General features: G+C 37.1%; 1 protein-coding gene and 1 pseudogene across 1 annotated transcript in view; one reads left to right on the top strand and one right to left on the bottom strand.

The window, feature by feature from the left end:
* Positions 1–8,148: 8,148 nt before the first annotated feature.
* On the bottom strand, positions 8,149–10,065 carry LOC107698214 (uncharacterized; annotated as a pseudogene).
* A 2,417-nt stretch (positions 10,066–12,482) lies between these two features.
* Positions 12,483–13,885, top strand: part of LOC107698218 (claudin-9-like) — a 3,489-nt gene continuing 2,086 nt past the window's right edge. The window contains exon 1 of the mRNA XM_016499183.1: positions 12,483–12,517. The gene's annotated coding sequence lies outside the window, so the exon portion shown is untranslated. The remainder of the gene's footprint in view (positions 12,518–13,885) is intronic.

Below are 13,885 nucleotides of genomic sequence, written 5' to 3'. Positions count from 1 at the left end.
GTGTGTGTGTGTGTGTGTGTGTGTGCACTTGGATGGGTTAAATGCAGAGCACAAATTCCGAGTATGGGTCACCATACTTGGCCACACGTCACTTCACTTTGACTTTTCACTTTTCCCCATGACACAGTCCTCTTTTTGAGGTGTGGCCACACCCACCAGTGTCACATTGTATCAACCAAAACTATTTTATCATTTAGAGAAATAGTGTCCCTTTAATTAAGAACCATTGTTATGCACTGAAAGTGCAAACCCACTGAGCACAGTACAATCAAACTTAAATGGCCCACTTTACCTGAATTCACCTATAAACATACATTGTTTTTTTTTAAATTAAAAATAAACTCACCTAAATTCCAAACCCATTCTGTTCCTTACTATCATCAAAGATCTTGTATATTAAATATCACAAAACCACCCATTGGCTGTGTATTATACCGGCGAGTAACACACATGTAGCAGCTTCTGTCGGTGGCAACCAGAGAAACGTAATGAGGCATTTCTCTGTAAACAGAAGCAGAGTGTAATCAATACATTTCTTCTTTAATTTCTTCTTCTTCTTTTAACTTTAAAAAAGTAAAAATATTTTAACACCATAGAGATAAAATGGCCTCCGTAAATGTGATAAATATGTGCTCAAATAAATGAAATGTCAAGAAAACATATTTTTTGTTTTATGATGTAGCTATTTAACATTTTTTTCAATAATTACGTGTCTAGGGTTGGATATGTGATGTGTGTTTTGAGTTAGTTTGAAGAAATTGTAAATATGACATCAAAAATATTTAAACTTAATTCTGCATTCGAAGCACTGTAGTTTACATATTTAATTAAAAGAGTGCGGTGGAAAGCAAAATTACAATGTCGGGGTTTGAGAAAACCTGCCTTCGAGTCATACAACTCTGTATATGATCTCTAAATGGTGTTCTTTAAATACGTCATTGTTGTTCTTTTCTTTTTGCACCTTCTTTTCTTCTTTTCTCTCTCGTATTCCTCCTCACTATTCACTTCAGTGTCTTCATTCTCATCCATTCCTCTGTTTGTCCCTCCTGTATTTCTGTTTCTTTGCCCAAACAATAGTGACATTCCCATCTGAAACAGAAGACCACCGGCTGCTGTACGGATCATGAGGGTGATGAAGTCGTCGACTGCTGTGTCCAGTCTTGCTCTTATACTCCGGGCTGTTAACGCGGCTACAATTGCTGATATAAACGCAGATACAGTCGCTCCAGCAGCTGCTGCTAAAGCTCCGGCAGCGACACCATCCGCCCCGGCGAACTTCACCGCTTCAGCCGCTGCCATCCTCCCGAGAGCCGGTAATGCGATCACAGCCAAACTGCCTCTGAAAACACCAACACACTGGAGCCCCCTAAATACCAGCGAAAGGCCGGTTTCCCCCAGTGCACCGTAAGCGAATGCAAAACTGACTCCCAGTGAAAGCACTGGAAGCCCAATGGCGCTTAAAGCTCCAGCGGTCTCTATACTTATTTGAAGACACGGATCTGCCATTCCTGTTGATCTTCTAACCGTTGTTGTTGACTTTGAAGCTTTTACTTGTGTCTCTCTTTTCCACCATCGTTCTCGTGTCGCTGATAATTGTTTACATCACTAAGCAGTCTAAAAACAGACATTGTGCGTCCCGGTGTTTGTGCAGGCAGTGCAGCGCTTCTCTTTTGCTGTTTACCAGGAGTGTTTCTAGCTACAAACTGTTCACCCTCTTCTGTTTTTGCTGGAGAGATGTTGAAACTGAAACTATTAATACACTCACTTTGGGTGCATGTTTTATAGACCTACATTTAGACATGACACGAGTCTGCTAGACATTTTGCTCTCTTATATGAGGAGTTACGTCACGATTTTTTCACTCCGCATTGCATTTCGGGAAAGCGCCGCCATATTAGCAGGATACGCTATCCGTTCCCATGGCTACTTCTCATTCTCTATAAGGAAAAATGCTTATCTTTTGTTTTGTTTTTGCCTTTAAGTTAAACAACCATTCATTCTTCATTGTATCGTTTGCAGGGAAGAGAAGCTATTTTATCGCACTGCATGATATGCACTGCATTTCTCTCTTAGGTTTTGTAGAATCTGGGTTACAGTGTTTACCCGATTAGCGTGAAAACAGTGTCGCCCGCTGCTGCTTCAGCCATCATATGGTACATTATCCAAATAAAAGTGTGTGTTCAACAAGCTGACAGAAGTCGATCCATTTCTTTGTTGGAAACTTTTAAATGACAAAGTATAATTGCTGTCATTATAAATATTCATTTTTCCATGGCCACTGAGGAGATTCAGAGATTGTGGGTCACATTCAGCGAACAGTCACGAACTCACTGTACTTTTTATATTTATTTCAACAAATGACAAGCAAAATCAAATCCCTAGGAGCTTGGGGAAAGTTTTGTAGCATTTTCAAATGCTGGTTTAATGTGCTAAGACAGTGATGCTAAAAGACATGCAGATGAGCCAGAATATCAACGCGACATGTTTAAACGTTAAACGTAAAGCGTTTTCCTCTCTTTAGAAAACTGTAATCTAGAAAGCGCTTATGGATTAAGACACTGATTTCTAAAGTTCATATTTTGGCCTCATCTGTTTTTCCTCACATATTATGCTTTATTAGTAAGATGTGTGTACAGAATGTGGTCTTTAAATCACTAAGCGTATTTCCATTACAGATTTGCGCAAAACTTTGGCGATATTTTATAAATATCTATAAAAAAGTATTGCGAAATGATGGCGTTTCCAGTAACCAGTGTTATGCGACTAAAACGTAACCGTTTGCCTCTCGCGATAAGTCATGGCAACGGATTTTGGTGGGATTTTGGCTATATTTATTATTTTTTTTACAGAAACGTGCGTGGCGCAGCTGGAATAAACACAAGCATTGACTAGAGTGGCCGCAATCAGCTTCAGTGGCTGTATCAGAGCCACACTGCACCGCAGACGTGTGCAGTGTAAGTTGTCTAAGCATTAATGGTAGGGAAAGCCGCATACGCCATGTGACCTGTAAATGCGAAAAAAACGTTTCCATTGCAGTTTTGCGAATTATTCCTTTTTCGCATTGCCTGAAAAAAAACACCTCATGCGAGCGTAAAAACTTTTTTGCGATATATGGGCATTTTTGCGAAATTGACGTGTTTCCATTAGGCGTATTTTCAATTCGCAATTTCAATTTGTGCAATATGAAGGGTAATGGGAACGAAACCTACTGTCTCGGTGCATTAAGCGCGTTCTTTATATGAGAGGAAAATGCTTAACGTGTAAATAAACGCGTTGCGTACACATTTTGATCTTATATGCATATCTGCACATAGTATATGCTTTACAATTTTGTCTTTATCACTGTCTTGGTATATTAAGCCAGTTTAAGCATTTTAGAAAGTCCCCTGTTCAAGTTCTGCTAATTCACTAGCCTAGTGAGATTCATGCTCGCAACGAAGGTAATGTTAACTATTAAACCAACCAAATCAAAACTTTCAAAAACACACAGCAATGTGATTATTTTATCGAGTGAGAGTCAGTGGGTTTAATCAGTGACATTAACAGATTTACTATTCGGCATCTTCTCCGCGACCTACTTCCCTTGGTGTTTTTACACATAGAAAAGGCGAAGAAACATATTGCATTGTCCAGTTTTCTCTCAGAACGATGATCTGAGTTACTATTGCAATTTTCGATGCAGTATGAATGACATACACTGGTGACATTTTTCACAATCACGACAAACAATCAAATACTGCCCTAAACTCAATAGTGGAAAGGCAGCGCTATCCTGAAAGTATGGCGGATAAACAAAGCAGTTTCCCCAAAATCAACGCGGCCTTACATCACATTCTCATTCTTTATCAAGACAGAACCAAAGAGTATAGAAGACCAAGAGGCGAAACTCAATAGAACGTTCCATTGCAACAGCGGCGCCCTGCGCTTCCGCCATTTTGGGGTGAAAGCGACTCGGCAGTCCACTAGCTTCTAGCTGCCGCTATGGCAAATATCAACTGCTTTGTTTAAAAAACCGCACATTAAAGCTGAAATACAGCCTGAACGATGACAACAATATCGTACAATCACTAGACTAGTGATCATCAAATCCTTTTACCAGTTTTACAGACTTTATGTTAAAGTCTAACCTTTTTTCACCAAACCTTTTGCTCTCTAGAAACCATGTCAGTTTCGGTTGAAAATATTTTAAGTTCAAGTGTTAGCATTATTAACACTGAATTAATACCAACATATGAAATTAAATTCATGACAGAAAAATTAGGAATGTTGGAAAATAAGTATATAACAGGAATATAACAGCTTGACAGTAAACTGTTTTTGCAGTATTGTCTCATATTATTGTCTGTTAAAGGAAGACTGTAAACAAAAAATCACGCACACACACACACACACACACACACACACACACGTACAGCCACTTTCTCCGAAATTGTTTAATTATTTAATTATGACAGACACAGCAATGCATCATGTTCTAATCTAGATCATCATGTTTGTAGTGTATTCCAGGGGATTAAAACGTACAATATATATTGCAGACCTAGTGGAGTAATAGTAAATAATAATATAGTAAGTAATTGTAAATGTGTAAAGTTGCATAAGCTCATTAGCCAGATAAATCATTATTATGGCCAGGACCTGCAGTTCCTACAATCATTTAAGTTTACTACTAGACTAAAAACAGTTAAAGTTAGCAGGTGCATAAGACAGCGCTACGTCCCCACTTCAAAACACACAATATTTTACACTTTTGTGAATAATTACCTGTCAGGGTCTTTGGGAAAACGATGAAAGGCAATATTTTTACTGTCACACTGATAGTTTTTGCAGTGGATTGCCCAACATTGCGTTCTTTTATTCCACTTTGACCTCTCTTTCGTTGTTATTCTGTCTATTTCTGTATATCTGTGATGTTGTCCAGTTGGAATTTTCACCCAAAATGGCGGCCGCGACACCGAAGCGCCACCTAGTGGCTGTTACCCAAAAAGCATCAGAGTTTCGCCTCTTGGTCTTCTATACTCTTTGACAGAACTGCGATTAAGTTCATATAAACAGAATATTGTGATTATGTTAGTGTAATTCTACTTTTTGTTGTTATCATGTGTTTTGTTGATTATCAGAAGCTGGGTGGAGACATTTTAAGCATGCCTGTGACAAAATGGAATGTAGCAGCATGACGAGACAATTCAGCAATATTTGTCAACTGCTTAAGATAAAAAAAACGACAGACATTACTTTTCAGGGATGCACACTTCGAATTTCTTAATGCCATTTACGTTATTCGTTAAAACATAAGATAAGAGTGAATGTTTGTACATCTCTATCCAGGCTTTCTTACGTGTGTGTCTAAGAAAATTTAAAAAAATAAATGAAAAAAACAACGTAAAATATCATTCATATCAAATCTGAAGACTTTCGCTTTCAAGTGCTGTGATTAAAGTGATATATAGGCCTATTATAGCCTAATAAAATATATAATTTGCTATTTAGATCACATGCATTATTTTATATAGCTACACACTGGCGGTCAAATGTTTGAAATAATTAAGACTTTTTATTTATTCATTCATTTATTTATTGAAAGAAGGCTGAATTTAGTTGATAAAATAACAGTAAAAATAATAATATAGTGATTTTCTATTAAAGATATTTTAAAATGTAGGCTAATTTATTTCTGTGATTAAAGCTGAATTTTCAACATCATTACTCCAGTCTTCAGTGTCACATGATACTTCAGAAATCACTCTAATATGCAGTTTCGCTGCTTAATTATTATAATGTATTATTTGTGATAAATTATTATTAATGGTTCTTATTATTATCAATACTGAAATCTGTTTTTGCTTAACATTTTTGTGGAAACTGTGATACTTTAACTTTTTCAGCATTAGCTGATGAATACAACGTTAAAGAACTGCATTCATAAAATAACTTTACTGTCACTTTTTTATCAATTTAGTGCAACCTTGTTTTTTCCACGACATTCTAATTTATTGAGATGCACCTGTGTATATATATATATTTAATCTTACCCTAGACTGAATAGTAATATATGACATTTTCCACAAAAACATGAAGCAGCACAACTGTTTTCACAACATTGATAATAATCAGAAATGTTTCTTAAGCAGCAAATCAGTATATTAGAATGATTTCTGAAGGATCAATAGAAAGGCACCATAAAAACGGTCCACATTCTGCACTACATCCCAAGTCTTCTAGAGCGGAGCAGAGCATTGGTGTCATATGGTCATAAGGAAGAAAGTTATCAACATAACTAATATTCAAAATGGTAAGCAAGCCCTGATTTGTTTACGCTTCTTATCTCTGCGTTTGTCTCGTATAGGCTATCTTTGTTTGGGTTTCTCCTTTTAAATGACGAATATATGCTATTGATAGCTGCTGATATAGACAGTTAACTCCTCTCACGCAGGTGCAGAACGCATGTGTTAGTTTGCAGTCGGCTGTAGTCTGAGAGGTGTGTGTTTAAGTGCAGCTTTTTGGTCCAGACGCTGCCGACGCAAAGCGACAACACCAATCGGCTTTCATAGAAGCTAGTTATTTGAAGTCGGCTTGGTGTGTCCCGGCCTTAATGTTGATCCAAGAAATTAGACGGGAGAAAATCCCTCCCAGCTCTTTACTGAATTACTAGTAGTTTTAACAATAATTAATCTGTTTAATTTATACAGTGAATGCAATTCTATTTTACATTTGATTATTCGGTTTCTGTAGCTGGACACCTACAAACTTGAAAAAACTCAAACATTGCTTAATATGCATCTTTGTTATATTTATTGATTTGTGCTATTTACAGGTACAACCTACGCCGGGGCCCCTCAAACCAAAGCTATGGCCCTAGCTGGCTAGAGCCCAAGAAGGAAAATTAAACATTTATAACATTTTTCAGGTAACCTCAAGATGGTATTCATCTTATTTTCTGCTTTCATACAATATGTGCTGCATCCAGAATTGATTGGATGGAAATCACTTTGATCACAATTGATTACAATACTCAAATTATAATTAATAAATAATATTATTTTAACGCAAAGAGATCTGTCACATATTTAAACTACCAAATCACACATCATTGCGTAAGACTCTGAGACTCAAATCTATTGTTCACTATAAACACTGTCATACTGGAACATGATATAATATATTCTGGTTTTATTTTAATAATTTTTTTTTGTTTATACCATTTATACTAGTGTTTGTAAATCCTCTGAGGTCTCATCGTGTCTACCTACAGTCGCTAATGCTCCCAGTGCAAATCCTTCTCCTGCAAGAATAAAATGACAACTGGATGCATGAACTGCGTTAAATGCAGTGGGAAATGTTCAGTGCAAACAACTGCCAGATATCACATGCATTGTATTTCTGGTAGGTGAACAGAATTTTGATCATTCAAGACTGGCTGGCTTGGAAATCATGGCTTTTTAGTTTGACTCAAAAAGTGTACACTACTACAATTGATTTTACAGTACTGGATTGTACACTACCAGAAATGCTTAAGTTAAACTCTGCGGACCCGGATACGGGTCCAAAAATAGACAATTTCACTCGCTTCAGATATAATGTAATAACTCCTGTTTAGAAGCTGTTACTTGAAAGATTATTTTTTCTGGTACTTTTTGGCATCTAGTGGCATCAAACAAAGTAAATTGCAGAGAGCTGGGCCTAATAGAACCTGAATTACAGAATTTCAAAAAAATAATTTGTTTTAAAACTCCAAAAGCGCCTATGTTTTTTTTGTTTATTGTAATATTTGAAAAATATATAATGTTATTTATAAAGAATTACACTCATATTTTGTAGTTCAAAGGGTTTTCTTTACAATTAAACCATTTTTTTTCATTTCCTCCATTGTATATGTGTAGGGTAAACATTTGAATTTGAGTATGTCAAATTTAGGCGAAAATACCAAAAAACGCCCTGAGCTTAAGTGGTTTTAAAGGAAAGACATGCAGTGATGTTGTACTTCCTTTGTTGTTCTTAAACAGGACTGAATGCTGTTACAGGACTAAATACAGGACCATTAAGATCATAAGAAACACAAATTCAGTCAAATGTTTTCAGTTTACTTTTATTATTACCCTAGTTTAAGTCAGTATAGCATCAGAAACTGATGGAAAAACACAGTTGCTTTCACTGAAACGTGATTCCATTCTCCTTCTTCCTATTAACACCACCAGAAGCAGAGTTCAGTGCTGCATTTCCAGCAGCTACTACTCCTGCTATTACAGCTTCAGATAGCGCCGCTCCTTGCAAAGCAGAGGCCAGAGCCGCAGATCCTGCAACTGCTGCTCCTGAGATAAAAGCTGAACTAAGTGCCCCTCCACTAACTACAACTGCTGCTCCTGCACCCACTACCACACCTGTTCCCATTAAGACTGCATCTTTAGCTTTATTCAGCAGCCTACTTCTTTCCTCTTCTTCTCTCCTCCTCTTCTCTTCTTCCTCTATTTTCCTCTGAGCTTCCTTGTACATCTCATTTGTGTAATGCTCTCCTCCGTTCTCCATCACCATTCTGTCTATCTTCTCCAGCAGTTCAGTGACCTGTGATTGATTTTCTTCAGCTGTGTTAATAAAAACATGATAACCTCCTTTACATTGTTCAACTAGCTCTCTAATCTGCTTGTTTTTGCTCAGAAACTCCTCTATGGATGTTTTTAACTGATCTCCTCTTGTGAACAGGATGATGGTGTAACGTGCAGCATCTTCTCCAAAGTTCTCCTGAATCCATCTCACTGTGTTTTTCTCCTCATCTGTGAATCTCACGTCCAGTCTGGTGACCAGCAGAAACACATGAGGACCAGGAATAGACATTTCTACACATCTCAATAGTTCATTCTTCAGCTGTTCTTCACTGATTGACGTATCAAACAGTCCTGGAGTGTCGATCACTGAGATGATTCGACCTTCTACTGTCTGCTGATGTTGTTGGCATTTCTCAGTCACAGATTCAGAACATAATTCTTCTTTAAATGCTTTTCGTCCCAGGATGGTGTTTCCTGTTGCGCTCTTTCCAGCTCCAGTTTTCCCCACCATCACGATCCTGAGATCTGTGCACTCGCCAGGTTTTATGTGGCTGCTCTGTATGGACTCTGTATGAGACAAGTAACAATACAATTTCATTTAATTTTCAAGAAATATATCATGATGTTTCGAAAAAGCAATAAATTGCAGGTTCTCACCTGCTTGGGTTAGATGTTTTTCTGTCTCTGTCTGTTGCTCCTTCTGGTCCCATTTTCTTTTTCTGCTCATTTTCCAGCTTTATGATTGTGTTGCCTCTTCTTCTTCTTCATTCTTGTTTTCTTGTGAAACTCTAGAGCATCTGTCATCATATAATTGAGTTCTCACATGCAAAATAAAATCTTTATTTTCAGTAACAACATTTCTTGTGCTCTTTTCCTTTACACTGTGCGCGTGAATCGGCTCGTTTTCTTTTCTGCGTCTTATTGGATATCTTAAGAAATTGTGAATGTCATAATGCTGGCCATCATTCCATTTGATGATTTCATCGATCTTCTCTAGAAGTTTTGTGATGTGAGTTGGAATAATGTCGTTTTTACTGTTGATTGCATGATATTTACCTCTGCAGTGACTGACAAGGTTCTGAAACTTTCTGCTTTTCATTAAGAGATTCCATTGTCTAGTCGCCATTTTTTCTCTTCCAATAAACAGCACCACGGTGAACTTTAAAGCTTGAGCTCTAAAGTTCTCCTGAATTTGCTCCACAATGTTCCTCTGCTCCTCTCTGAAGGTGTCCAGGTTGATGAGGAGCAGGAACACGTGAGGACCAGGATAACAGAGGAACATACTCCTCATCATTTCACTCTGCAGCTCTTCATCAGTCAGCTGAGTGTTGAAGAATCCTGGAGTGTCGACAATGGAGATGTTTCTGTCTTCTACTCTTCCTCTCTGTTTCTCACTCTCTCTGGTTCTGCTCTCTTTAAACACCTCTCGACCCAGTATCGCGTTTGCTGTTGAACTCTTTCCAGCTTCGGAGACTCCCAGCAGCACGATCCTCAGATCCTGTGAATCACCTGTGAAACAGTTCATGTCATTAGCTGGAGCTCTGGATGATTTACAAATGCTTCTGTGATTCTAAACACGCCTTCTTTTCATCCTCAGGTATTTCTGCTATTTCATTTTAAATGTCTCAGTACGATTGGTAAAAATCATTTAGTTCAGTTGGAAAATGCATGTTACAATTCTAAACGTATAGAGTCTGTTCTGCTCCATACAGCCAGGGTTCCCAGGTCTGCGTGACAAAGCTAGCCCAAAGTAGTGCAATGACCATATCCTAAATGTCAAAACTCAAAATATGCCAGTTCCATAACTATAATACACATCCTTATGAAAAGTGCCATGGTTTTACTACAAATAAAACCAAAACGTGATTGTCATGGTTTAACCATCACTCTAAAAATGCTGGGTTAAAAACAACCCAGCGCTGGGTGAAATATGGACTGACCCACGTCTTCGGTTAAATGTTTAAACCCAGCCCTCTGGGTAGTTTTATTCAACTCAACTATTGCTTAAAAATTACTATATTTCTTACTTTAAATAAACTCAAAATAGGTTGGAAATGAACATTTATTAATATGTTCAATAAATGAAAATGTATTAATAAGTTGGATAAATAATAATTAAATAATAAACGTTTTTAATTGCTTATTAACAAATTTTAAACGTTGCTGATGGCTCTAGTAATTATGTGTCTGATTTTTTATTTAAAACCTATTTTGGGTTAATTTTAAGCCAGCCATATGGTAATTTTTAAACAATACATGAGCTGAATAAAACTACCCAGAAAGTTGGATTAAACAATTAACCCAACCGCTGGGTTTATCCATATTTTACCGAGCGCTGGGTTGTTTTTAACCCAGAATTTTTTAGAGTGTGGTAACCACAAATTAACCATATGGTTTGGCTACACTAACCATAGTTTAACTATGTTATTTGCAGTAAAGCGGTGGTTATAAAAATGGTGTGCAATAAAACAAACACTTTTACTATAATAGAACCATAGCTAATTTCCATAAGGGATTTAACAGTCACTGTTATGTTTAATATTAGCCCAATTCCATGAAAGAAAAAAATAAACAAATAAATGCAGACTTGGTAACCCTGCATCCAACACCAGCTGGCTTCTGCAGGAGTCAGATTTCACTGACACAGGTGGAGTGTAGGAGAGATGACTGACAAGACCATGGTGGAGGATTTGCTGCTCAACAGATCCTGAACTTATTGACAAATATCTTGTAAAAATGTGTTCCCTTGCACAGCATGTGCGATCGCAAAATTGAAAGTGAAAGTGAACAGCAAGCACTCATTCAAAAGTGATTTCAATACCCAGCATACTGATAGCGGCACCCAGATGCACGAAAATCATATATAATATATAGAATATTTGCAGTGCGGGCGGAAGTGGAACGCGCAAGTTGCATGGTCAAAAATGTATTTAGAAAACAGTCCCGTGCAGGACTGTCAACCACCAGAAACAAAAAGCACAGTATTAATTTCTCGGTATGGTATTAAACTAGCTGTATTGTGTGAGGATCACATTAGGCTATTTCATTTAGACTTACCTTCTGGGCCTATGTGTTGCTGACATTGTGTTCATGCAGTTTGTTTTAGTCGTTTAAACTCTCTCTCACTGTCTTTGTCTGTGTGAACCTGACACAGGAAGTGTTTGTGACCACTTCCTCATGGTTTAAAAAATGCATCACACACACCCTGTTATTTCAGTTTCATAGTGAACTGAGCGGTAAATGTTTATCTTACAGCTCAACAGACTGTGTGTGTGTGTGTGTGTGTGTGTGTGTGTGTGTGTGCGTGCGCATATCAGTCATCATTTAGAGATAAAGTGGACTAAATACAGTTTTATTTTCATCTGAGAGCCAATTAAACAAGCACAGCAGCACTGTAAGAAAACGAGGCAGGGTTGGCAAATCAAAATGCCAGCAACAAACCGATTCAAATTGTCTGGGTTACAAGTGAATAGTGACAAGTTGGCGGGAAACTAATTAGCATTGATAATCAGAATAATGGCAAGTATGTGAATGTGACTGAAGAGGGTCACGTAAACACCTTTTACGGTTAGTTCTTACAATGATAATAGTCTTGAATTTGCTGAATGGTCTCTTATGACTCCATGCTGCCACCTACTGCTTTGGTGTGAACAGAAATAAAGCATATTTGTGTCTATTAGTTGCAATGTGGCTTTCTAATGAATGTACAGTATAGTGTATGTGTTTGTGGTGGTGTGCTTGCATGTGTTCGCATGACTGTGGCTCTCTCTCTCTCTCTCTCTCTCTCTCTCTCTGTGTGTGTGCGTTTGCATAAGTGCGTGCTGTATTTATGCTGTGTGTGGACATTATTATGAGATGATATTGTCTGTCGCTCAGATGCTGATTTACTCCCACATGCAAGAACAAAGAGAGTGTTTCTACAAACACAGATGAGAGTCCAACAACAGCACAACACACACAGACGCTCCTCAGACACTGTAAGTACTGAAGAAACTTCATCTTGCAAAATAATTTCTTTGAATTATACCTCTGAATTGTTTTTGTAATTATGTTGCTGTCAGTTTTAGTAAGGTCAGGTTTAGTGAGTTCAATAAGAATTCTGTTTTTTTTAAAGTGAAGAGATTTTGGTAACATTTCATAAAAAGGTTTCATTTGTTAATATTAGTCAGTAAAACAATTAAAAATGCTTCTAAAGCATGCATTAATCTTAGTTAATGGAAATATCATTATTTACTAGTACATTATTCAAATCAAAATTTATATCTGGTAATATTATTTAATAACATGTAACATGAATTAACAATGAACATTTTATTAACTAACATTAATAAAGATTAATAAACATTGTAATAAATGTATCACTGTTAGTTAATACATTAGCTAGTGTTAACTAATGAAACCTTTAGTGTTACTGATCAATAGTAGTTTCTCTACTTAAAGAGTTTCTTACTTAACCGTCATAGTGAAATTCATAATTTTCAAATGATGTTATGATATGATGCTTGTAATTAATAGAAATAATCACTTTTAAGTTATTAAAAGAAATTATGAATGCATAATTTTGATTCTATTTGTGACCCTGGACCACAAAACCAGTCATAAGGGTCTTTTTTTTATTATTAATGTATTGATTTGTTAGGATATGACAATATTTGGCCAGGATACAACTATTTAAAAATTTGGAATCTGAGGGTACAAAAACAAAACAAAAAAACAATCAAAATATTGAGAAAATTGCCTTTAAAGTTATCTTCATGGAGCATGATCTTTACTTAATATCCTAATGATTTTTGGAATACAAGAAAAATCGATCATTTTGACCCATACAATGTGTTGTTGGTTATTGCTACAAATATACCCGTGTGACTTACTGTTATGTGGCTGACGAGATGTGAGACATGTGGATCCAAGTGCGAAGCTTTATTAACAGACATGGTTAGAGACAGGCAAGGGTCAGACAGTGGCAAAAGGTATATAAGGGCAAGACAAGAATATTCCTAGGGCTAGCGTGGGTCTACGATCGGCGAACAGAATCAACAGGGCGAGACTAGAGGGATAAATCCAGGTACAAGGTAAAGGTCCAGGCAGGGGCAAACAGTATCCGAATAGGGCAAGACGAGAGGGGGAATCCGAGATACACAGGCAAAGATCAGGACACGAGAAAACAGACAAGGCAAGACTAAGATAAGGCTGTGAAAAACTAGACAGGCTCCATAGAGTACCTATCGCTATGAGAGTGATAAACGCTATACAATACTCAGCAGTTTGAAAGGGATCAGAGTGAGTGTTATATAGTGAATGTGTGATTGGTTACAGCTGTGTGCAATCAGTGCTGTGTGCAATCA

This window comes from Sinocyclocheilus anshuiensis, unplaced genomic scaffold (genome assembly GCF_001515605.1).
Source record: "Sinocyclocheilus anshuiensis isolate Anshui unplaced genomic scaffold, SAMN03320099.WGS_v1.1 scaffold2736, whole genome shotgun sequence".
In the NCBI taxonomy this organism is placed as follows: Eukaryota; Metazoa; Chordata; class Actinopteri; order Cypriniformes; family Cyprinidae; genus Sinocyclocheilus; species Sinocyclocheilus anshuiensis.
Note: the sequence above shows the minus strand (reverse complement) of the source record. Positions and strands in the feature narration are given on the sequence as shown.